Genomic DNA, 26,853 nt, shown 5'->3' with positions numbered 1-26,853 from the left:
AACATCTTTTTTCGTTTAGTTTCATTTCCTGATACACAAAATTGGTCCCACAACCTGATTAAATGCCCTTGTGATGGAATTTCCCCACAGTCAACGATCCACGTTATTTTATTTTGTAAATACTATAAACTTGCACGGAAAACGTGGATCATTCCATTCCTCCGATCCAGTGGCTACAGACAATGCAATACTGCGTTCCGCTTCATGCAGTCTCTGAACACGCACCACGAAGCAAAACTTATAGTGACCTTCCTTAAAGCAGTTATCACAATACGTCAAAACATTTCAAACTAACTAGAAGTAATTAAAACTGTAAACTTTATTTCTAGTACGTTTTTTTCCTTTACCTTGATGTATTTTTTTTTTAACTTATCTCAGTGCTGGAAATGTCTTTCTCTATGTACTTTTTATGATTATACAATTGATAATCGAATAAAAGTTTATGAAACTGAAACTGGAATTATTCTAACATCATCCGGGCAATTTCGCCCTGCAGTCATCTCCCATTGAACTATAAGTTGATGAGAGAGTTTATTTATAAGACAAAGAAGCTCGCCTTCAGAAAAATTCACAATCTGGTTTATCTTCTACTTCTATTTCTAAATCACTTAACCAATTTAATATCATCAATCTTATCGCATCCTGACGAAACTGAGGTACAGTAGAGCGAAGAACTCGAGGGGTTAGAACAGATGCAGAAAGTGTAGTGGCCTGAGGTGGAAGCGCAGAGGCTTGGGGTGGGGGTGCAGTGGCCTGGGTTGGAGAGGGTAAAGAGTGTACAGGTACTGGTTGGAAAATAGGGGGCTGAACAACCGCAGGCAAAAGAGGTGGAACCGGGGGTACAAGGGGAACAACATTCAATGGTGCATGGGGAAGAGGTGTTAAAGGTACATATGGGGGTGGGGGCCATTCTATCAACAACCCATCAATATCTGAATCCACATCTTCTTGGTGGACCTGAACTGCTACAGTTGGTCTAACTATATATTCCTTAGATATTAATAATCTATGCTCCCTATTTAAACATTCCTTTTTCTCCTGAACTTCTGCATCCTTTAATTCCTTATACTTCTGATATTCTGTTTTCCTTTCCTGTTTCCTTTGTACCTTCTCTGCCTTAAGCTGCCGCTCCCTCACTTCTTTTCTCCACCTACGCAAATAGTCAAACACAGCCGGCCTAACTTTCTTCCAAAACAATTGTTTCTCTAAATACTCGAGTTTGTGAGGGTCCATGGTTCCCTCTAATGACCATCTCAACTGGGGATCCCCTTTTGTATATTTGTTCCACAATGTATTATACATGATGGGAGAGATACCATATTTGATGTACATCTCAAAATTTGGCGTACCTTCTGGTGGCGCTGGCTGACTTGCTTCCAAAAATGCTCTGCTTATCGCAGCAGCAACAACAAAACTTCCAAAGGGTGCTAAACACAGGCATGTTATAAGAGAAAAAACTTATAAACAGAGAGAAATAAAAAATATTCTCACATTTACCTGTAAGAAAAATGTTAGTCAAAACAAATAGCAAGTCTCAAAACAAAACTTAGATCTCAAAATACCAAACAGAACCTAGGCTTCAGAATTCAAAACAGAGTCCGAATGGATTAACAAATTCCAAACAAATTACCAATCAAATACCAAGTCAAGACGAATACCAAGTCAAGCAAAGATCAAACAGATCCAAACCAAATGAACACATGAACCAGTTCAATACAGTTTTAACTCATGTGTAGTCCTTGCCTCCCACCTGTCGATCCTCCCTGATCCAAAAAATGACCATCCAAAGGGCCCAGTCAAGGCCAGCAGCCGCCGGGAAGATCAGAGTGGAAAGCTGAAAAATCACCTCGCATCAAAATCAACTCTAATCTCATCAGGTGGGTCGCTTTTCAGAGAAGTTTGTCTTACCAAACTGATCTCCTGCCCCGGGCCTTGCTCATTTTGCCACTGGATTCAAGCAAGCCTGGCTGAAGATGGCTGAAATGCCAGAAACCGGTCCTAGGAAGCTTGATTCCGGTCCAGGGAAGGCATGGCTTGGCAGTTCGGGCTGGACTGTTCCCATGAGGCACAGGGTCAGACTGATTTGCATATAGCCATGTCTGAACTGGGGTGGCAGAGTGGGCTAAAGAACGATGATGGATTAAACCAAGATCTGTTGACTGGGTGTCAGTGTTTGATTGGTTCAGATGCTCCGTCCATCACAACCGCGGCTGGTTCGACTGCAAGCGCTTGATGGGGCCCCAAGATTGGGCATCAATTTGTGGAGCAAATTAATCTATAACCTGCTGGTGCAGGGCACACCGCTTCGCCACGGGTCCGTTATCAAAATAAGGAGGATACGACACTGGAGCAAAATCAATACCATGGGTAGTTTATTCATTCATGAATGTGTCTCTATCCGACCTGAACCATCAAGATACCGAGGACAGAGCACACTGAACTGTGGTTACATGGGTTTATATAGTCAAAACCAAAGACAAGGAACACCCAGAGGTAAATAAGGCTCTGGGAAGAACACACAGATGAGACAATCGGTAACAATCAACAACCTTGGTATCTTGTGGAACTGTCGCATCTGAAGGCTGCATAACAAGATAGGTTTATCTGAACAAACTTTATCTAAGGCTTTACCATTGTTTAAAACACACACAAAACCTACAGTGCAGACATCAGCTGTTCTTTTGTGCTAACTTTGCATGTTTACGCAGCCTACAATGTCTCAACTTTAGCTTTGTGACCTAATGTTTATGCAGATGGCGGCAGGGACAGAGTCAGGCTGAAAACAGGTCAAAGGTGAGTATGGATGAGGCATAGCTGAATCAGAAAACAAGATATTCAGATTTTAAGGTTTCACGACACCAAGGACATTCTGGTCGGCTATCTGGCCTTCTAGTCCATTTGCCCAACTTAGCAAGAGTAAGATACTTATTATATAAGGTTATTTTAATGTTGTGTTTTACCGACGATAGCTGTAGCAAATTTATCAAGCATAACCAGTCAAAGGAAAATCAGTGAATGCATTCTTCATGACAAAGGAAGATAACTCAGAAAACACAGAAATTAACAACCCAGTAAATAACAAATGTAAAGGGTATTGACTGAATGCAGTAATGTGCTCTATTTAGAGAACGAGGAATCTAAAATTTAGTCAGAAACTAGGTATAAAGTCTACAGTCCTTTTTTTATCATAAACTGGGAAACCAATCTGCAATGAAAAAACTGCCAAATCTTTGCTAGCAGAATATTGTGGAAGAAATATCGTCCTAAAAAACATAAAGTGGTCAATATATCGATTACCAAAATATTGTGATGGTAAGTATGCATTGGTAAACATATTGGTTTTCTAACCTGAACTCCAAATGGATGTACTGTGACAATATAAATGCATTTAAGATACTTGGATGAGATGTTAGGAATAGAAAATCTATACTTATCTATATATGCTTAACTTCACAATATTTTGTTTATGATATTTGTGTAGGATGATATGTCTGTCCTTGATATTCTGAAATCAAACCTCAGAGAATACCCCCATGCCAAATCTCTATGGCTGATTAGATTGGCAAAACATCCTAGAATCTCATTCTATTTTTTTTAATTATCACTGTGGATTAACAGCAGACCTGTGCAAACATTTAATATCTCCAAACTTCAAACTGTGATTTTTATTCCGTTCTTGACAAAATATTTAGAGCATACACAGGCCCTCAGCCATTCCAGAGCCGCCCTTTCATTCAGGATGCTGGTGAACTTAGGTTTTGGGAGAGATCACAACCCTAGCTGTGTACCAGGAAACAGGGACAAAGAGTCCCAGAGTAGAACCACACCGAGAGCTAGTAATAGATTATCTACTTCGCCATAAAAATGACCAATAGCCGCATGATTCGTCTTCCCTTCAGCCATAGTAGTTAATATCTCTTCTGTCTTATCTCTGGGCTCTAGCTTACAAAACAGCTGTGGAAACAGCTGCTGTGCCAACTGGGCCTTCGGAAGTGCCACAAGCAGATGAATATGTAAGCTGCCTGAATGATTTCAAGGTGCTACAGTTTTTCATCCATGTACTTGTGAAGTGCCTTCTTAGTCTTATTTGTTTAGCCACATAAGATATTGTGTACCAACTAACAGCTGCCATTAGTGCATCCCAAATGATGCTGGAAATGGGGGGTGCTTCAGTGCATCCCAAATTATGCTGGTAATGGGGGTTGCTTCAGTGCATCTCAAGTGATGCTGGATATGGGGGTGCTTCGGCACCTGTAAAATCCATGATGGAGTGCGGATCTATAGTTAAGAAATGATGAGCTTTATCTATTACTCCTGCAGCATTTACTATGCGTTCAAGTACAAACTTTCTAATGACTGGCAACTATGTTTGAGAAAGTTCTGCTAATTCTTTTAAAGAAAATGACGTGTGTTTACTATTCCTTTCTTTTACTGCATATTCAGGGGCATTTTTTATTAAAAGTGCTTGCAAAGCAGGTCAGCCAGCAAAGCTGCTGCGCTGCATTTGTGAAGGGGATAGTGCTGGTCAGTGCCATATCTACTAAGATAGTGAGCTCTTCAGCTCTCTCCCTGTGCTTGTGCAGTTGATGCTGCCTAGCACTATCTCAGGCACCCTTGTGCCATGATGCCTATCTTCCTGCACAAAAACAATCCTTGGAGGCATATTCCTTTTCTATAAAGATGAAGTAACAAGGAGATAAATAAAGGTATTTCTCCTCGTTAAGCCCGCCTGGGGTAGAAGGAGAAATGTGCGGCAATCCCAGGTTTTCGAGTCTTTGCAAATCTGGCTTTGTGTCAAAATACATGGGTAGATGCATGGGAGTACCCATGCTCCACTCATGTAATGCCTACCTGACGCAAAGTAGTACAAGGCAGTGCTATACAGTGGCTTGCGTTATTTTTTACTAGACTGCCAAAGCCACACAAATTGACTTACCAAGGCTTAGTAAATGCTAAAAAGAATTTTGCACAGGGCTGTGCCAAAAAAAAGTGACACACATCCAGCGCAAAAGCTTAGTAAATCTGGGCCTCAGGAAATGTTTACCTTTAAATAATGACATTCTTGGTGCGACTTAAGTGAAAGGAGAAGGAGGCTACAGTATTTCAGAGGTTTTCGAACATATACAAATGTGGTTGCTTCACAAAGTAAACTAGAAATATCTCCCTCTACATATAGATATATATATAACTCTTCAATTCTTCCAGCACCATTCTGCTGGTTGGGAAGAACCATGGATACAGTAGAAAAATTCAAAAATGTATTTGCCCAACCTTTGAAGAAAGACCACATCAATTTTTGAGTGTGATACTCACTGTAAGTTAAGAGTGGTCAGGGATTGCAATAGCCGCAATATAATGGGAAGACACAAATGCAATAAACAACAAAAAAACATAAGCAATTCAGCTACTGCGAATGCAGGTGATATAAAATGCATATACTGTCTTCTCCCATGATCTGCCAACCACATCAGATAGACACCCAGGTGCATTCTGCCCCTTTCCTTACTAGTACTATCAATGGTAGGAGATAGAACACAATTACTGCCCAAGACAATTAGGAGGCGTCACTCTGAAAGTTCCTCAACTAAATCCTAGAATATTCATGGTTCATCTAACATCAGGCCGTAAAGCAAGCTTAACATGATGAACTGATGCTTTACTTGAAGGATGGTTTTTGCCTTGGGTACCCTTGTATGGACAATTGTGGTTTTGACTGTATTCGGCGGATTTCAGATGTAAAGAACCTCAGACACCCAAACAAATGTTTCTGCTTTATTTACGTTTCCTGCAAAAAAAGACTATGTAAGACCTGCTTATTTTGAATCCACCTGCAATAATGGACAATTTGACGTAGAAATTAGCCCCTTTAAATTCCATGAGATGGTATTTAATTTGTGTAAACACTTGGGTATGAATCCTTACCAGTCTTCTCATTTTGATTCCTGCGTTATCCCCAAACCACACCTCACAACCAGTCCATGCCCCCAAAACACCTACCCCATTACTCACTCTATAGACATGAAATTAACCCAATAGCATGCTACTACCTCAACCCCAACTCAGCAGGATCTAAATTGCAACACAAGGAAATACATAAAAAAGAAAAAATGCCAAACAACAAATAGAAATACATGTAGAATAATACATCTGTTTAGAATTCTTCAATGTTGCTAGAGCATAACAAAGATTGTTCTATGTTTGAAATGACCATCGTTTGCATGGTGTACCTCCAGATTTTTTGCTACACATGCTTCTGCGGGCTATAAAACTTTGTACACTTTACTCCAGTTATCAAGCAGTAAAATGCCTCTACTCCCCCTTTAATCCCTTGGCCGTGGCGGTAATTCCGCCGCGGTGCTACTGGGCAGGGGGGCCGCGCGGTGCCGCCATGCTTGTGACGGAACCACTCCGTCACGAGCCGCGGTGGCTCTGTGCTTGTGACGGAATGGTTCCGTCACGGCCCGCCTGCTCAATAGAACGTGCCGCGCAGGCACGAAATCAGCACCGCGCAGGTGTGGCAGCCGGGCTGTGACGGAACCATTCCGTCACCAGCACAGCCCCACCGTGGCTCGTGACGGAATGGTTCCGTCAAGAGCGCTCAAGGGGTTAAACAAGGTTGAATTAGTTTACTCCTAATTGGCATACTTAACTTACCTCCAAGCCCCTAAAATGATATTCAGGGTGTACGATAAATGTCGCTAGTGGACTGCAGCACCTATTGGGCCATGTTCTACGATGGCAGTACAAATAGGGCTTCAAGTCAACCATTGTAATCTGACTGTACGAGCATAAAAACTGCAATTTGACCTACCAAAATAAACCCGGTTGACAGATAAATTATCTCCCTTATGAATGCCTTGTAGCCCACACATCAGGGTGCATGGCATTTAAAAGTAGGACATGTAAAAATGTAAAGTTAACGTCCTTACAATGACTAGCCCTCAAGAGCTATGTTCACTGTAGGAAGACTGGCAGGCCCACAGAGAAATGCTGGGCAGCACTATTAAAAACTAAATTTAACGACTGTTTTTAATAGTTGTTGAAGATCCAATACAATGGTTATTTCAGATTTTTAAAATAAATATTAAGGAAAAGTTACCTATAGAAAGTTACCATTTACCTGCCTGAACTGTCAGGAGGCTAATTAGCATAATCCTCTGCAGCTCTCAGCTAGTAATTAGCCTTGAATAGGTGTGAAATGCCTGCCACGGGCAAACAACAGGATGACCTGAATGGGTAGATAGGACTCATTTTAACCCCACAGAATGGGCAGGGTGGTGGCTGAAGACTTCCTTTTGGACACTACAGTGTCAAATCCTGCTTGAGTGTAAAACCCTGTCTGACAGGCATGCTGGGTAATGAAGGTCAGCTCTTCATAATTTACTTGGACATAGAAAGTTGTGTGTTGGCAGGGCTGTTTCACATCTGTGGACTGTAGACTGTACCTGAAGTGGCTGGGCTGTTCCACATCTGTGGACCGTAGACTGTACCTGAAGGAGTGTCTATTTTTCTGGGAACTATCCTAGGGTTGTGGGAAGAAGTAATCTTGGAAACAGCCATGTATCATCTCTTTTTTTAAATGTAAATGCTCCCGAATGCTTCCAATTTGTCTGGCAGTGAGTTCCAGAGGTTGGCAGTTTGTACCAAGAAAGTGAAGCCTCCTATGGATATCTTTTAGTAAGGTGGTCTGATGATTCCTAGTGCCAGATAGGAGTGCAGTGTCCTATTTTGTTTGTATTGTTCAATTGCAACTTGTAGGTATAATGGTCCTTTTCCTTGCGATGCACTGGTGACAGTGAGCGACGGGGCTAACGTTGAATGCGGAGTGTGTGCTGTTTGCAGAATAGGAGGACCAGTAGGAGGAGGGGCCTTGTGTAAGTGCATGCCTGGAGCTGCTGCTGCCGCAGCCTCTATCGGTGCTGTGCCGGTACGAGTGGGAGCCGGCGAACGTTGTACTCCGATGGGAAGGGGGCCCTTGCCCTCTCTAGTGCCCTCCACACTTCTCAAGGACAACCGTGGTCTGCTGGCAGCAATAGCTCCTACTATCTAAAGACCGCTGCCTGAAGACTCAGCTCCCTGTATACTATGCATGTAGCCGGTGACCGCGGCTGAGGACGCAAAACAAGTAAGCCACAGGCAACGGGAGGAGACAGCAGAGTTTAAGGCCCAGGAGAATGCCAGGTGAGTCAGAGGACCAGGTGTGTTGGGAGCAGAGGCCATAACCTCCCAGAACACATCATGCGCTTCAGTTTTCTAATTGCTGCTACCACTTCTACGTGCTCATTAATCTTCCTCGACAGCCTGCACGCTGGCTCCCTTCTCAAGAAGTGAATAAGGGAGTCAAAGGAAGCAACATTTAAACTGCACTAAATCAAATCAAAGGAAGGAAATACCAAAAACAACAGTGGCAAACTGCAAACAAGCAGTTAATCTTGGCAACAACTCAATGGCAATTCGCCCAGCCGATCTGACTTGGGTAGCTAAAAAGTGGGTACTGCGGACTAGGTCTTGTGGCCATGGTTGAAATGGAGTGCAGAACGACCCATCTATGCGCGTGCTGCTTGCAGCCAGAGTGCTCTCTTTGCGCCAGTGCTAACACCCACAGCCATATATAGTGGACGACAGTCAGGAGAGCAGACTGAGAAAAGCTTTCGAGCTGCGCACTCATGCTCCTCCACAGCTACAGAATCCTAGGGAGGTGTGGCAGCACTGATGGGGTAAAATAACCCAAGACAGCACGGCCATTGGATGGCGTGAGGCAAGAAATTAAGAAGCCTTACAGATACCGGTCCAAGCACAACTTGGTAATGTTAAGATGAAAATTCCTACGTGCAAAAGAGGTGGGGGGTTGAGACAGCGGCTGACCTGGTCCATCAATACTTGCCCCTGGACCCTGCCGCATCTTTTGGTTCTAATTTGGTGACCAAGGGGGACCCAAGCAGTATAGTGTAGTTCCTATATTTCCAATAGGCTCTCACATTCCAATAATATATCCTATAGATGTGACGTAGGACTTAGGTCAACTAGGCCTCTATCAAATATATTAGGCTTACTTGTGAGTGCCAGCTAGCTCAGAGGTCACTAGAAACTTTCTCGAATAAACAAGAAGGGATTAGTTTCTGACAACCGCATAAACATGACAACTTTGTTTCCCCATGATAAAACATATCTTCAGAGTCGTGAAAACAATAGATAGATATTTCACTCAGTCAATCGTGCATGCTTCGTTTCATCAGAGGTGCAGAGAAATAGAGAGACGGGTGTTTTCAATAAAAATATTTATTGAACAGTCTTCTTTCTCATGTGAAGAAATGAACTGCTACAATCGTAATACTGGCTTTAAAGTATAATGCATACAGCAAGAAGAGTATTATAAAATAATAATGTAAAAGCATTGTATGGTTTCTAAGCCATAAAATACATACATAAATAACAAAGACTAAAAGTACTCAACTGGTGTTTCTAAAATACGTCTACCCCAATGTACCTAACTAGTACGAGGGAAGAAGTAAGTGTGGTGTAGCATAGGTTTAGTTTCTTTGCCAAGAATCTATCCAAGATTTCTCTTAGGGTCTAATCAGCTCCGTACCTTGGTTTTAGAATGCAGGAGGTCTGGTATCTCTGTCTCGGGACTCGATTTCCTAACACCCTGCAAGGAGAGCTTGGAAACACTGGAGCTGGATTCTCAGCGAGAGAAAGGCAGTCTCTCTGTCAGTGCGTCAGCTGGAGGGTTGGCTTCCTTCTGCACTTGCTGTAGCGAGCTGCATCGGGCAAGTAGATAGTCGAACTGCTCCAAACCACTGTGTGTTTGCTAGGGCAAGTGTGGGCATATTTATACCTTGAAGGTGCCTGGTTTGACGTAAAGTCGGACATAATAACATCACCAAAGAACCCCAAGGGAATGTTAGTACTTTAAAAACGCCATGATTTCTAGGACAAATCAATATTCAAGAAAGGGGATGTCACTGACTGCTGAAGCAGAGTTTTCCAAGAAATTGTTGTGGCTTATTGGAACTAGTGGAAGTAGCCATGCCTGTATTTGGACTGGATGGGTTATGTCTAAATATGGTTATGATTTCTATGCCTATATAAGGGCAAGGTGAATTATACCTATATAAGGGCATGAATCGGTAAATTACACTAGGGTCCTAAAACGCTATACAACAGCAGGAGGAATCGCCATCCTCCACAGGAACACTCTCAGAGTCTCGACCAACACCGACGACAGCCTCAGCACCGCCGAACACGTGCACTTCCAGATCCACACCGACCCCAACACCACCCTCAGAGGAACCCTCATCTACAGACCTCCCGGACCCCGACCACAGTTCAGCGACTCCATCGCCGACTTCGTCAGCACACACGCCCTCGCCTCCATGGACTACATCTTCCTCGGGGACCTGAACTTCCACCTCGAGAACAATGACGACACCAACTCCACCACCCTGATCGACAACCTAGCCAACCTCGGACTCAGACAACTCGTCACAACACCCACCCACTCCGCCAGTCACAGGCTTGACACCATCTTCTCCGCAAGCCCCCACGTCTCCTACAACCATAACACCGAACTCCACTGGACCGTCCACCGCTGCATCCACTTCACCTTCAAGAAACCCACCACAGGGGAGGAGCTTTGCGCGCGACCAAGATGGCCGCGTGAGCACAGGGCTCCCGAGACCCTCGCTACCTCCCACATCTATCCTGTAAATTATCCTGATCACATTGACGGGTTATTGAAGAAGAGCCATAGCTGAGGCGGACACTGTTGTCCAAATTTGAATCGGTCTTCAGGAACCGGAGTAACATCGACTTGAACATTGCGGCCTGCCCCTCGGAGTTGCCCGGAGCTCGAGTTGGTGAGATGTCCGGGCAGTAATTGAACAACAGCGGCTTGAGGAGACACTGATTTGACTTTCACTTTTGTTTCCGTGGCCTCCTTCTGATCCTACTGGAGAGCTAGCCTACTACCAGCGGAAGCTACTTGACCACCAAGCGATCGTAGGTGCTGCTCCGATTGTGTGTTCTGGTGCCCAGGCGAACCGTGCCATCTGATCGCCGTTGCCGGCTGGGTTGCAACTCCCGGTGCGGCCATTTTCTCTCGTTGCTCACCTCTCTGGAGGGTCTCCTTGTCCGAGATGGCGACTAAGCCTGAGGGCGACAAGCAAAAATCCAAGATCACTCGGAGAGGTGGCTACACCCAGGCGAACAATATGGATCGATATGCTCAACCCATAGGATCCCCTGGTGGACCGAGTAGATCTCTAGATGGTACTAAGGAGGACCTGGCCCCATCGACAGAATTGACCTTGCAAGACGTCATGGGTGCCATTGACAGGATGAAGACTTCCATCGTCCAACAATTCGAGACTCTCGCCCACAAGCTGGACACCGTAGCGATCGATGTTAATTTGATTCGTACGGATCTATCGAAAACCAACGAAAAGGTCAAATCGTTGGATTTGAAAACTTCCGGCCTCACGGGTGATGTGTCCGATTTGCAAACGGAGGTCCGCAACTTGAGGACCGCTAATTACTTTTTTGCCCGCCGGTTGGAGGACTTTGAAAGCAGGTCTCGGCGTAACAACGTACGCATCATAGGGGTCCCGGAAAAATCAGAGGATCCGGCAGCTGATCTTTTTGTGGAAGATCTCATCACCAAGCACCTTGCTCCTAAGGGGTTGAGCAAGTTTTTTTGCGGTTGAACGAGCCCACAGGGTACCGGGTGGCAAACCGAAGGTGGGTGCCCCGCCGCGACCTCTCATTGCCAGAATCTTTAATTTCAGGGATAGAGACACTATCCTGCAGGCATCGCGGACGAATGGACCCACGAAATATGAAAATGCCACTATAAGTTTCTACCCGGACTTTACACAGACTGTACAAAAGCAGAGACTTGGGTTTCTGGGCGTCAAACACCGACTGAGAGACATGGAATTGAACTACGCAATGCTTTTTCCGGCCGGGCTGCGCGTTGAATTCGAGGAACAAACATACTTTTTTGATCGTCCAGAGATGGTGGGGAACTGGCTTGATACTTTGCATCACCGGCACGGCCAAGAGGAACATCCTGGAGGAGCGGAAGGTGGCCAGACGGAGCAGGAATAGGATTATGGTTTCCGGTCTCTGAACTTTATTGATAACCTTGACTATGGTTCGATGACTTGTTGTCTGATTTGATATTTATACCCGGGAGTTGCGGGGAACTGAATGGGACTCTTTCCTCCTCTGGGTTTCTTTTTGTAGACTAGTTCGATGATAGGGCGACAGGCACACTGCAAGTTGGGGTGGCTATTTAGTTTTATGCAGGGGTGCAGGGTGGGGGGGTTTGTACCGGGGTGTTGGTTTTTGGGTGGTGGGTTGTTTATGTGGGTGTGTTTTGGTTTATCACAAGGCAACATATTGTTCGTTCAATTGATTTGGATGCTGAGTTCCGAGGGGGATTGGATCCGCTTTCATTCTTGGGATGGGGGTAGGGGATTAAGACTAATGAGTTGGAATGTGAATGGGTTGGGGGACAGGATAAAGTGAGGGGTTGAAGCGACTTTCTCCTGATGTGGTGTTGTTACAGGAAACGCATTTGATTGGCAACACGTGTCATGCCATGAACCGGAGAGGGTATAGTTTGGTCGCTCATGCGGGGTTCTCCTCTGGATCCAGGGCGGTGGGTATTATAATTAGGAGTTCTCTTCCCCTAGCAATCGATGCTACACTTTTAGATGATAGGGGTCGCTATGTAGCTATCACTGGACGATTGGAGGGTAGAATTATATCCTTACTCTCAGTCTATGTCCCCCCGGGTCTGCAGTCGACAACCTTTGCGGACCTGGGATGGGTAATATTGGGGCTTCCTGAAGGGATTTTGATTGTGGGCGGAGATTTTAATTCAGTCGTTTCTGGTATGGATGATCGATACCCGCCCAGGGACCTCGCTGGGTCACAGAATTGGCTTAATGGCTTAATAGATACACTGGGGTTGGTGGACTGCTGGAGATTGCAGCACCCGGCCCAGAATCAATACACTTTCCACTCGGGTGCACATGTAGCCTTTCTAGGATCGATTACATTCTGATGCCAGCTGCGCATGCTCCCTCTGTCACTGAGGTTCAGCATCTAGCTCGGGGAATATCCGACCACCCCCCATTGTGGCTTCGGATGGAGTTGCGTGTAGGTGCAGAGGGGCGGGTGGCTCCGATTAATCCGTAGTATCTCCGTGCTCCTAAGACCCGTGCAGCATTGATTAAATCCCTCAACCACTATTTTGTCGAAAATCAGGGATCGGTGTCTTCTGCGGTACCGCTCTGGGAGGCCTTTAAGACGGTCATCCGAGGTCAGGCGTTATCATTGATAGCCGGTGCGAAGAGGAGTAAGAATGAGGAAGTGGTGAGGCTGGAGACTGAGATCGCCGACTTGGAGCGTACTCTGGAACAGGGCGTCACCCGTGAGAAGTTGCATATCTTGCGTCTTAAACTACTTGACGACAGGGCACTGGTCACAGATGCTGCGAAAGTCATGGGCAGGGAGCAGCAGGGTCGACTGTATGATGTTGGGGGATAAAGCTGGCAAGCTGATAGCATGGTTAGACAAAGAAAGAGAGGGCTAGTCGCGTGGTTCCCGTGATTGAGAGAGTGAATGGTACGTGTGTGACTGATCCTGAGGTGATTGTTCAGAGTTTTGCGGAGCATTTCCAGGATATGTACTCCCCCGTGTCTGATAGACCGGAGGAGGACTCCCATTTATTGTTGCGGGATATAGCACTTCATAGCTTATCTGACTCCGATAAAGAATTGCTGGATTCCGTAATAACCGCGGATGAAGTAGCTCTCACTATTCGCTCCATTCGTTCGGGTAAAGCCATGGGCCCTAATGGTCTCTCCATTGAACTTTATAAACTGCGTCCTGATAAAGTAGCGCCGTATCTTCGTGACATGTTTTTGGAATCGCGAGATATGGGCTCCCCTTCCTCGTGATCAGCGTCTTGCGACCATAGTGGTGATTCATAAGGAAGGGAAGCCAAGGAACCGCTGTGCCTCTTATAGACCGATATCACTTCTTAATGCAGAGCCCAAGATTCTCGCTAAATTGTTAGCTAACCGTATAATAAAGGTGATTGGTGACTTGGTTCATCCGGACCAATCCGGTTTCATCCCTCATCGAAATACGGCTATGAATCTGCGAAGGTTGCATGGCGTTCTCGCGAGGGCTTCGTCGCTGTGTGAGCCCGCCATCTTGGCCTCCTTAGACGCCACGATGGCCTTTGATACGATTGAGTGGAAATATCTGTGGGCCGTACTGGCCAAGTTCGGCTTTGGTCCTGGCTTCATTAGCTGGGTCAAGCTTCTATATGAAGGTCCATTGGCGCAGGTCGTGGTAAATGGTCGGGTCTCTAAGCCTTTTGTTCTTGGAAGAGGTACAAGACAGGGTTGACCGTTGTCTCCACTTCTATTTGCCCTTGCCCTTGATCCCCTAGCTGCGTGGATTAGATGGGAACCGTCGATGAAGGGTATTCGGTGGGCCCAATATTTTGAGGACCGCATTTCGCTCTATGCGGACGATATACTGTTGTACCTGACGTCACTCCGGAAGTCGTTAATAGTTTTGTTTGATGTCCTTACATCTTTTGGCAAAAATTCCAGCTTAGTTATTAACTGGACTAAATCTTACTTATTTGTTCTTTCGGGTGAAGTTCCTCTGTTGCCGCGAGATTGTCCGATCCAGGTCGCACACGCGGGTTTCAAGTATTTTGGGGTATACGTGTCATTGAACTCGACTGTCCGGTATGAACAGAATTTGCTCCCGCCGCTGAATCGGTTGAAGCTGGATGTGGTGCGCTGGCGCAGGCTCCCGCTTTCGCCACTTGGTCGTGCGGCGCTTTTTAAGATGATGACATTGCCCCACTTTCTATATGCTCTTCATAACACCGTTGATGTAGTCCCCGCGAGTTATTTTCGGGCTATTGAGGGTCTCCAGAGGAAGTTGATTTGGGACGGACGTTCGCGTATCGCCCTTGCTAAGCTGACGTTACCTTGGTACGATGGCGGCATCGCTCTCCCCGACATCAAGCAGTATTACTGGGCCTCTCAATTGGGGGCCATTGATCATAGTATGTATGGCCCCGGGTTGAACCCTGCTTTTGCAATGGATAGGTGGTTGTTGCCGGGGGGGTGATTTTTATAGAGCGCTTTACTCTAGACTAAATGGCGGAAGGCTCTCTGGGCCCACAAAGATTGCAGTACGAATATGGAACTGCGCAAACAGTGTGATGGGTTGGAAAGATCGACTGACCCGAGCAACCCCACTTTTTGCTTCCGAGAGGCTGGGTAGCTTGTGGAAAACGAAAGGATTTGAGAGGTGGGATATGATTGGGATCAGTAAGGTGTGCGACATCTGGGCTAAAGGCAACTTTAAAACTTTTGAGGAATTGCAAGTCGAGTTCCAACTTTGTGAGAGGGAATATTTTCGATATGCCCAGGTGCATCATGCCTTTCGGGCGGTTTTTCCCGACAGTGCAAGCATTCCGGAATCCTCTCTGCTCGAGGATAGAATACTAGACGGCCATGTGCCAGATAGCACTATCTCCTTAGTATATAAAAAACTAATCAACGGTGGAGTTGACCTGTTAGTGCTCCTCCGGGACATATGGACCCGAGACGGTCTCGAATTAGATGACGAGGACTGGCAGTCCACGATCTCTTCTCCTAAGGAGGTCGCGATCCCGGCCCGTCTTCGGTTGGTGCAACTTAAAATTCTACACAGAGTTAATGTGACTGGTCCCCGCTTGATTAGAATGGGTTATTCGGAAGATGGTCTTTGCAAACGCGGTTGTGGGCTGCTCGGGACCTTTTTGCATATAATTTGGGAGTGTCCCATAGTTGCTGCCTTCTGGAGTGGGGTGCACAATAAGATGAGAGAGGCTACCGGTGTTGCCCTACTACCTGAGGCTAGACGTTGTCTCCTGAATGTCTGGGGACCAACTGATTATAATGTCGCACAGACGCAGCGGGCAACTCTGGGAAATATGGTGGCTAAGAGAGACATAGCACAGTTGTGGGGTTCCCAGAAACCGCCCACGGTCGAGATTTGGATGGAAAACATGGATTGGTGCATGTTTAGGGAGAAGACTGTTTATGTGGCACGGGGCGACCCAGGAAGTGGGGGGAAGGTCTGGGGTCATTGGAACACCTATCGTGGGGAGATTTGCACTCCTCCTCTTATGGATGTCCCTGAAGTTCAGCTTTCCCCCTGACCCACCATTGCCGTAATGTAGAATAAATGATTGTTCTGTAATTTGTCTCTCCTCTGCGTCCGTTCCCTGATATAATTTACACATTTCACTGTATGATTTTTTGCTTCCTTCCTCGCTCGGACTGCATCCTACTGTACTGTAATTTTTTGCCTTGTATGTTATTTACCTTCAATAAAAAGATTTACAAAAAAAAAGAAACCCACCACACACCACCGCACCCAACAGATGCCTCACCGCTGCTGGAGCAAAGTCACCGAAGACCAGCTAACCACCACCCTCGCCCTGAGCCCACCCGCCGACCATACCGACCCCGACACCGCCGCCCGCAACCTCAGACAGTGGATCGACGACTGCGCCAATACCCTCGCCCCGATCAAGAAACCCTCCAACAATCATACCAACAAGAAAGCCAGCTGGTTCACTGAAGACCTCCGGGCCTCCAAGCAAACCTGCCGAAAGCTGGAGAAGATCTGGCTCCGTGAACGAACACCAGACAGCCACGCCACCCACAAGAATGCCACCCGCAGACACCTACACCTCATCAGATCCGCCAAAAGGGCCTCCTTCAAAGACCGCCTAGACAACAGCGCACAACAGCAAAGAGCTCTTCAACATCGTGAAGGAACTCTCCAACACCAGCGACGTCCCACCCTCGCAAGACCTGTGCGACTCGCTGGCCACCTTCTTCCACCGCAAGATCACAGACATCCATGACAGTTTCAATGCCATGACCGCCCCGACAACCACTGAGACCTCCGCCCCCACGACCACCATCCGCACCAACCGCCTGCTCTACTGGACCAACATCAACGACGATGACACCATCAAGATCATGAACACCATCCACTCCGGATGTCCGTCAGATCCATGCCCACACCACATCTTCAACAAAGCCAGCACATCCATCGCACCCCATCTCCGGAAAGTCATCAACACCTCCTTCGAGACAGCAACCTTCCCGGAGAGCTGAAAGCACGCCGAGATCAACGCCTTACTCAAGCAACCCAAGTCGGACCCCAAGGACCTCAAGAACTTCCGGCCCATCTCCCTGCTCCGTTCCCGGCAAAGGTCATCGAGAAGACCGTCAACGAACAACTGACTTGCTACCTCGAGGAGAACAACATCCTGGACCCTTCCCAGTCCGGGTTCCACAGCAACCACAGCACCGAGACTGCCCTCATCACCGCAACCGATGACATCAAGTCCCTGCTGTACAACGGAGAAACGGCGGCCCTCATCCTCCTGGACCTGTCAGCTGCCTTCGACGCGGTCTGCCACCACACACTACGAACACGCCTCCACAACGCTGGGATCCAAGAAAAGGCCCTGGACTGGGCCACCTCCTTCCTCTCCGGCAGAACACAGAGCATCCGCCTTCCCCCCTTCCGCTCCGAAGCCACCGAGATCATCTGCGGCGTACCCCAGGGCTCATCCCTCAGCCCAACCGTGTTTAACATCTACATGGCACGGCTCGCCCACGTCGCCCGTCGGCATGAACTCAACATCCTCTCCTATGCCGATAACACCCAGCTGATACTCTCCCTCACCCAGGACCCCCACACTGCCAAAACCAACCTTCACAAAGGAATGAAGGACGTTGCTGAATGGATGAGGAACAGCCGACTGAAGCTGAACTCGGACAAGACGGAGGTCCTCATCCTCGGATCCAACCCTTCGGCTTGGGACGACTCCTGGTGGTCGACCGCACTGGGAACTGCTCCAACACCCACGCACGCAACCTAGGGGTCATCCTCGACTCCACCATCTCCATGACTAAACAGGTCAACGCCGTCTCCTCCTCCTGCTTCAACACCCTCCGCATGCTCCGTAGGATCTACAAGTGGATCCCCACTGAAACGAGATGAACAGTCACCCAGGCCCTTGTCAGCAGCAGGTTGGACTATGGAAACACCCTCTACGCAGGAGCCTCGGCCAAACTCCTGAGAAGGCTCCAACGCATCCATCCAGAACGCCTCGGCACGCCTGATCCTCAACATCCCTCGCCGCAACCACATCACACCCCACCTGAGAGACCTGCACTGGCTCCCGGTCAACAAGAGGATAACCTTCAAGCTCCTCACCCACGCACACAAGGCACTCCACAACACCGGACCAACGTACCTCAACAGATGACTCCGCTTCTACCCCCACTCGCCAGCTCCGCTCCGCCGACCTCGCCCTCGCTACAGTCCCCCGCTTCCGAAGAGCGACCTCAGGCGGCAGATCGTTCTCCTACCTCGCCGCCAAGACCTGGAACACGCTCCCCATCCACCTACGGCAGACCCAAGACCTGCTGACCTTCAGAAAACTCCTCAAGGCCTGGCTTTTCGAGCAGTAGCAGCATTCCCACCTCAGCGCCTTGAGACCCTCACGGGTGAGTAGTGCGCTTTACAAATTATATGATTGATTGTTCTATCCTTTACCCATCTCAGGACCTGCCTTCCTTGAAGAATATCATTAAGCGATATCTCCAGAAGGCAACGGAAATAGCACAAAATGAACAAAATGCATCTCTAGATGAGGCTTCCACAGGTAACGGCATAAACAGTTCAGGGCTTTCTGTCAGTAGCCTAGCCAGCAGCCACTAGAATGTTACTCTAATATTAAGCAATGAAGCACAACCTGAGGGGGACTCTAGATTGCACAGATCGCAATCCTGCCCCATCGTAAGATCAGGAAGCTCAATAATGGAGGTAACTGTAGAATCTACCTTAGAGCCACCATTACAACTAAATGAGCCACAAGCCAAACAAAGACCAAGCTAATGGGCATGACCAAATGAAGGGGCATTGACAGCCACCAACCTCAGATCTCCCTACCAAACAATCAATATCACGGACCTAATAAGTGCAGAATCAAAGTCAACTAGGAGCCCGACTATCGCTCAAGTTAACAAGCTCCAGAGCCTGCATGTCCTGATACCGCAAACAAGTGAAACACATATCAATCTAAATAACATTTGTTTTTTGCACCAAAGGGAGAGTTTCATGCACCAGGAACTGGGATACCTGTCAGATCGTTTCCTCTCTAACATAGAGGCACAAATAAATAAAACCCTCAGGCAAACCCCTCCGGTGGTGCGGAGATCAATAGAAAAATGGCCACTGAGCCAGCATCGACCCCACTGGCCATACCTCACACACAAGAGCATGTGGCAGAAAGAGCCTCACAGGACACCATAGCCAGGGTACTGCTCTGGCACGCAAATAAAATGGAATTGCAATCAGACCTCATTCAGTCGCTGGCAACTCATTTGCCAGAAATCGGGTCTAAACTAAATAGGCTGGAGTCTCAGGTAAAACTCCATGAGGAGGCCAAACCCTGCTCATACTCTGCAATCGTTGACAAGCTGAGCTTCCTACCCGAGACACTGGGGCACTATAGGCACAACCAAAGAGTCTATAATAAGTAAAGACCAACAGGTCAAGGTACTAAAAGCACCTGTATTGGAAGAAGTTAGTCAAATTAGTTGTGGCCCAGCTTTACTATCCGACACACTGGAGCCTTTCTTGGCACCCACATAGCTAATAAAGAGTAGATCATCCACCCGGAAGTCTTTGGTGCGGTCAACATAGAATGACAGTGCACGTTTAGGGTCCTGATGGTGGAGTCTCTCCACCTCCTTGGAAGGGTGTGGAGGTGGGCAAGGTGATAGATTGTCATACATGAAATGGTGCAACCACTTTAGGAGGAACAAAGGCCTAGTTCTAAGCACCACTTAGAAGAGAAGAAGAAAGGAGGCTTGGGGGATAGCGCCTGAAGCTCACTCATCCTGTGAGCAGAGGTGAAGGCAAAAAGAAAGGCAGTCTCGAGAGTGAGGTGCCGCCTGAGAGGACAGTTATGAAGAGGCTCGAAGGAAGCCACATTAGAAATGTGAGAACAAGATTCAAGTCATACTGGGGCAATATGTAGGGAAATGGAGGGAACAGATGAGTAATGCCCTTAAAGAATCTGTTATCAATAGGAGACTTGAACAAGGATGACTGATCTGGCAGCCGAAGAAAAGCAGAGATAGCCACAAGATAACCTTTGAGTGTGCCCAGAGCACAGCCCTGCTGGGCCAGGGAAAGTATATATAGAAGGACCTCTGAAAGAGGGTCAGAAAGGGGATCCACAGCCTTTCCTGTATACCATGCTATAAACTTGTTCCATCTACAGGCGTATACCGATTTAGTGGAGGGACGCCTGGCTATCAAAATGACATCACAGACTTCAGGTGGAAGGTCAAAAGCTGCCAAATGTCGCTGCTTAATCTCCATGCAATGAGGTGGAGACTGGACAGGTTGCGGTGAAGAACCGTTCCCTACTGCTACAACAGAAGATCCTCCTGAAGAGGCAGTCTGATCGGAGGATCGATGGCCAAGCTTAGAAGCTCGGGGTACCAGACTCTTCCTGCCCAGTCCGGAGCCACAAGAATAACTTGGGCCTGATCGCGCTTTATCCTATTGAGCACATGGGGCAGAAGTAGTACAGACTGTAAGGTGTATAGGAGGCCGCAATTCCACTCTTAACGAAAAGCTTCGATGAGCGAGTGGCGCCTTGGAAACTCCAAGGCGCAATACTGCTGACATTGCGTGTTCTCTTCGGTGGCAAACAGATCTAACCAAGTCTCTCCCCACCGTTGAAGGAGACATTGCACCACCTCCGAATGAAGATGATTCGTTATCGCCTGTTGTCGAGATAGGGGAAGACTGGAACTCCTGACCTGCACAGATGAGCTGCCACCACTGCCATCACTTTTGTGAAAACCCGGGGAGGCACTGGTAAGGCCAAAGGGGAGCACGGTCAACTGAATGTGCTTGTGCCCACCGTGAACCATAGATAGCGTCTGTGGGCTGGCAGGACGGGAACATGGAAATAAGCGGCCTGCAAGTCCAACGCCACCATAAAGTCTCCGGGGTCAAGGGCAGACAGGACTTGAGCTAACATGAGCATCTTGAACTTCTCCTTCCGGAAGAAGCAGTTGAGGGCTCGTAGTTCTAGAATAGGACTCAGGCCTTTGCACTTCTTGGGCACCAGAAAGTAGCGGGAGTAGCAACCACGACCTACTTCTTCCCTCAGGGACCATCTCAATAGCTCCCTTGGCCGATATGATCCTCAGACATGCAATCTTAAGGCAGTGGCATGGAGGGAGGGGTAGTCTTGAAGGGGAGGGAGTAGTCCCTTGGATGATTTGCAGAACCCACCTATTCGATGTGATGGATTGCCAGTGGAGGAGGTGATGGCTTATCCTGCCTCCAAATGGCTGAAGATGGGCCGAGAACGTCAGACTAGGAAGATTTGGATGCAGTGGTGGGGGCAGATGGTGGACTGGCCCGCCCGCTGGCTCCCAGACCAGCAAGGATGGTGGGTCCCTCGTCTGCAACCACACAGAGGCTAAACAACTTGCGTGAACCTGTGGCTAGACTGGACTGGATATGGTTGGGTGCCCCTTCCGTAGCCATGAAAGGGACAAAATGCAGACTGGAGTGGATGGGAAGGCGCAGTGAGCCCAAAGGTCTGGCTGTACCATGAGAGTCTTTAAAGTGCTCAACCGTCGAATCTGCTTTATCGCCAAAAAGATGACGGCCATCAAAGGGCATGTCAATCAAGGTTGACTGGACCTCTCCCGAAAAGCCAGATGTCCTCAACCATGTGTAGCGTGTAAAGGCTAACGATGTGGCAATCGTTTTGCCCAGTGAGTCAGTGGTATCCAGTCCACACCGAATGGCGAAATTGGCTGCATCTCTCCTATCTGCAACTGCCTGGGAGAGAACGGCCCATGCCTCCTGCGCAACCATATCCCACATGGTATGGGAGTAGTGGCTCAAGAGGCACAAGATATTCACCGGCCACAGTGCCAAGATGGAGGAAGAAAATAATCCCTTCCCAAGATGGTCCAGCTTCTTGGATTCCCTACCTGAAAGAGCAGTAGGGAAGGCGCCCTTAGAAGAAAAGGGATGGACCACCAAGCTCTCAGCAGAAGTATGTTGTCAGGAACACCAGGTCGCCCGGAGCCGGGCGGTGGCGTCGGGCAATTTTCCTCTCCACAGAAGCCCCTGTGCTGGGCTTGGACCAATGGCCCAGAAGGACATCAGTAAGGTCCTCACTGAATGGCAATAGGTGTTCAGAGGAAGAAGCTGCAGGCTGAAGTACCTCTTTCAGGAGGTTAGTTCTGACTGCTGTTGAAGAAAGCTCAAGGCCAAGGACCTCAACCTCGCTTCTCACCACCACAGCATAGGACACTCCCTCCTCCATAGCCACGTTAGGGGGAGAGAGCAAACCAGTGTCTGGAGAAGTGTTGAGACCATTGGCATCACCCAGGTCCTCTCGCCAGTCCAGTTCTTCCAGCTGGTCAGATAAAGCGTTCAGCGACCCCTCAGAGTCCTCATCACCACCCTCTGGCCGATAAGGAACACCAGGGATGAACAGGGTAACAAAAGTACCCTTCAGTGTCGGTTCCGGTGTCGGTCCGGCTCCGTGTCTAACTTGGGGAGGGGGATGAGGATGGGGATGGCGTCGGCTGGGGGTACAGTTGGGAGTGTAGTAGTCTGGATTGATGCCAGGGAAGGTCGAGTGAGATTGACCAGCATTGATCCGGCTCAAGGCCTGAATCCGCGGGGGCCCGCCGGGCCTGAGCCACCGGCATCAAAGGCTCGGGAGCTCTGACCCGCTCTGCAGGGCCCAAAGGCGCACGGGTGGAGTCGGCATGCCCAAAGACTAGGTGTAAGGCCTCATAAAACTGTCCGAGTTGGGCAGGAGATGCTCCGGCTCCCGGAATGGGTGGGAGGCGCAGAGTTGTCTCTGAAGCAGGCAATGGAGACATATAGCGACAGCGCTTTGAGTGCCTGCTTCAGAGAAGGTTAAGAGCGCCTGTGCTTCTTCGCCTTCTTTTTGTACTTTGAATTACCAGAGGACCTCGACGACTTGGAGTATGACTAGGAGTGGGTGCTCCGCAAACGGCCTCATGACCTTCATCTCAAACTGAGACTGGGAACAACGCAGAGCCGAATGCTGGGCCTCCAACAAGTTTTGGGACCACTTCTGCAAAATCTTCGGGTTCATGGCCCGGCAGTCGGAGCACGACTTCGGGTCATGGTCGCGCTCCAGACAACGTTGGGACATCCCTTGCGTACCAGGAGTCCAAGACGCAAAACATAACAAAAATCGTATAAAGATAGTCAGAAAATGGCTAAGAGGTAGCTCTCTCCGGATCTGCGCTAGGCTGGCGCAGAAAAAGAAAGAACTGACGTCAACGCGCAGGGACAGCATCTAAGTAGGCACCGCAATGCCATTCCTTTGGCCACGATGCGGACGATGGACGCGAAGTCAACCAACACAACCTACCGACGCGTAGGGGTATTGCTGATGAAAATATCTCCAGATCCAGACTGATGCCTGGGGGAAATTCGAAGGTAAGGAATCTACAACTAACAGTCTATCAGACACTGTCGTTCTGAAGTGACTGAAATGTCCATCCTATTACCTTTAAAAATCAAGCAAGTGCTGGGTGGCTCATGGGTCTAGGGGGGAGAAAAGGTGGCTGAAGAGCATGTAGAAGGCTTGGCTTGTCCTCTGGGTGTAAGACTCTGTGTAGTACCGTCTTAAAGATTTTTGGGGCACTGGGCAAGAAGTACTTTGGGGATCTCTGTTTGGAACAATTTTGAACTTGTAACTGATTTTCAGCTAATTCAAAGACTCTTGATGCCAAACAAAATTAAATTATATATTAAACCTTCAGAGGTTACGCTACACAAAAAAAACCAGAACGAACAAGATTCCGAGCTTCTTCATCAAAGAACAAGTATTGCTACGGCTATATCTTTTAATGCTTGCTTCTACAATTCTTTAGGTTTGCAACAACAATATTTTATATAGGTTTCAGTCAGTGTTCAACTACCCTGTTCGTCCTATTGTAGAAAATACACAATAATGGCGACTTGGTGGATGTTTAGAGTGCACTGAGCAACACTAAAAGAAACATATTCCACATATAACTTCAAATTATAGTTTTCCCATATTGTTGCGTTTGCAAATAAATTACTGATAAATGAAATTCTCGCTGCTACAGTAAAAAATAAAAGCACTTTAAGGATTCCATTATTGCATCAAATGAAATCTGCAAATGTCCTCCTTAATTCTCTTGCTCTGCCTTGACCTTCGTCTGTCTGCACTGCCCATGTAATCTTCGGCTAGATATTGACTTCCAACTCTGCTGAATAAGAGAAATAATAGCGGGGCCTGAGATAGGAGGACAGAGAGGTAAAGAGAATGGCATAGTGAGACATGTGAAAAAGGGAGGCATTGAGTGGAGGTAGCTAGATCAGTGAGACAGGGAGAGACGCAAGTCAAAGAAAGAAATGGGAGGTAGCCAGAAAGAAAGCTATTGAAACTTAGAACAAGCATTTGCAATGCAATAGGTCTCGCATTAGGAAAGTTTGATCTATTGGTATTGTAAATGACAATTATTTTAATAATGTGTTGGTTTTGAAAATAGAGAAATTAATAGCTTAGTCACTTACAATGCCAATAGTTTTAACTTTCGCAAATATGACACCTATAGCATTTGCAATGCAATATGTGTTGTATTTACGTGACTTAGATGTATTGATATTGCAAATAACAATGTCTTTTTTTGGTGTGGAAAATGTAAATATTTGTTAATTTTTGTTTGTTTTTCAAAATATAAAAGTATTAATTTTGTTATTAGAAATGCCAATAGTTATAAAATTAGCAAATGTTACATCTATAGCATTAGTAAAGGTACATGTTTAGTTTTCCCCTGTCTTACATGTATTGATCTGACAAATCACAATGTTTTAACAAGAACAGAAGAGAAAACATTTAACATATTTTTATGACATTTGTAATAAAGCTTGAAACATTGACAGAAAATATTTGAACCAGTTGTTGAATGTTGCGGTGCCACTGAGTGATGCTGTGGTGGTGCTGAGTGATGCTATGGTGATGCAATAGATCGAGTGAGTGCGATAGATAGATAGAGGGAGGGTGATAGATAGAGGGAGGGTGATAGATAGAGGGAGGGCGATAGAGGGAGGGCGATAGAGGGAGGGCGATAGAGGGAGGGCGATAGAGGGAGGGCGATAGAGGGAGGGCGATTGTGATGGAGGGCGATAGTGATGGAGGGCGATAGTGATGGAGGGCGATAGTGATGGAGGGCGATAGTGATGGAGGGCGATAGTGAGGGAGGGCGATAGTGAGGGAGGGCGGTAGAGTGAGGGAGGGCGGTAGAGTGAGGGAGGGCGGTAGAGTGAGCGAGGGCGGTAGAGTGAGCGAGGGCGGTAGAGTGAGCGAGGGCGGTAGAGTGAGGGAGGGCGGTAGAGTGCGGTAGAGTGGTAGAGTGAAGGCGGCAGAGTGGTAGAGTGAAGGCAGCAGAGTAGTAGAGTGGAGGCGGCAGAGTAGTAGAGTGAAGGCGGCAGAGTGGTAGAGTGAAGGCGGCAGAGTGGTAGAGTGAAGGCGGTAGAGTGGTAGAGTGAGGATGGTAGAGTGAAGGCCGTGAGGGCGGCATAGTGGTAGAGTGAGGGCGGTAGAGTGAGTGTGTGAGGGTGGTAGAGTGGTAGAGTGAGGGCAGTAGAGTGAGTGTGTGAGGGCGGTAGAGTGGTAGAGTGAGGGCAGTAGAGTGAGTGTGTGAGTGCGGTAGAGTGGTATAGTGAGTGCGGTAGAGTGAGGGCGGTAGAGTGGTAAAGTGAGGGCGGTAGAGTGAGGGCGGTAGAGTGAGGGCGTGAGGGAGGTAGAGTGTTAGAGGAAGGGGCGGTAGAGTTGTAGAGTGAGGGAGGTAGAGTGAGAGCGCTAGAGTGGTAGATTGAGGGCGGTAGAGTAGTAGAGTGAGGGCGGTAGAGTGACAGCAAGAGTCGCCATATACAGAAGCAGTTGCTCAAAGTGCTGTTTGCAATAATCTATGAAGGGGATGCCTCAACTTCTCTAAACTGATTGGTAAGAGGCTGCCTCTTTCGACTGACCTCTGCACCCCTACATGTTTCTTCTCTAGCATGCTGGAGATGTCAGTAGATTTCTAGACAATCTGGTGTATCTAAAAAGCCGGCGAGTTTGGGGTTCATTGCAGGATGGTATAGACGAGAAGTAGGTCACTGTCTCGGAAAAGCTGATCGTGCTTCACGGGGGTGGAGACAGGATTGCCCAACATGCCAGCACTTCTGAAGAGCTACTACAGATAGTACAAACAGCTTGGGTAGAAGTGATATGAAAAAAATGACAAAAGAAGAACGCACGTTTGTCTGACTGCTGCAGCCTACACAGTACCATGTGCCTTACTGAAGCTTGCAAAACAGTTTTACTATGCAAAAGACAAAAAGACCGACTTTGTCAATGTTTGCATTTAAAAAACAAGAGTAAAGTCATCATTCAACCGAGCAAGCTGATTGGCTGGAGGCCCCAGATGTGTTTTATAGTGAGGGTTTCTCTGTGGGGAGTGCACATTTCAATGCCATCTGCCCTCAAAGACAAGCAAAGCAAGCAGCTGGTCAAAAGACACTTAATTAATACCGGTCACTGCCGTTCCAGACATTTGGCTGGGGAAGCAAAATACTTTACTTCCAGACAACCAATGAGTGGTTCTTTCCCAAACTAAACATTATGGTTAAAGGCGG

The sequence above is a fragment of the Lissotriton helveticus genome, chromosome 10 (genome assembly GCF_964261635.1).
Source record: "Lissotriton helveticus chromosome 10, aLisHel1.1, whole genome shotgun sequence".
Classification (NCBI taxonomy): Eukaryota; Metazoa; Chordata; class Amphibia; order Caudata; family Salamandridae; genus Lissotriton; species Lissotriton helveticus.
This window is presented reverse-complemented; position numbering follows the sequence as displayed.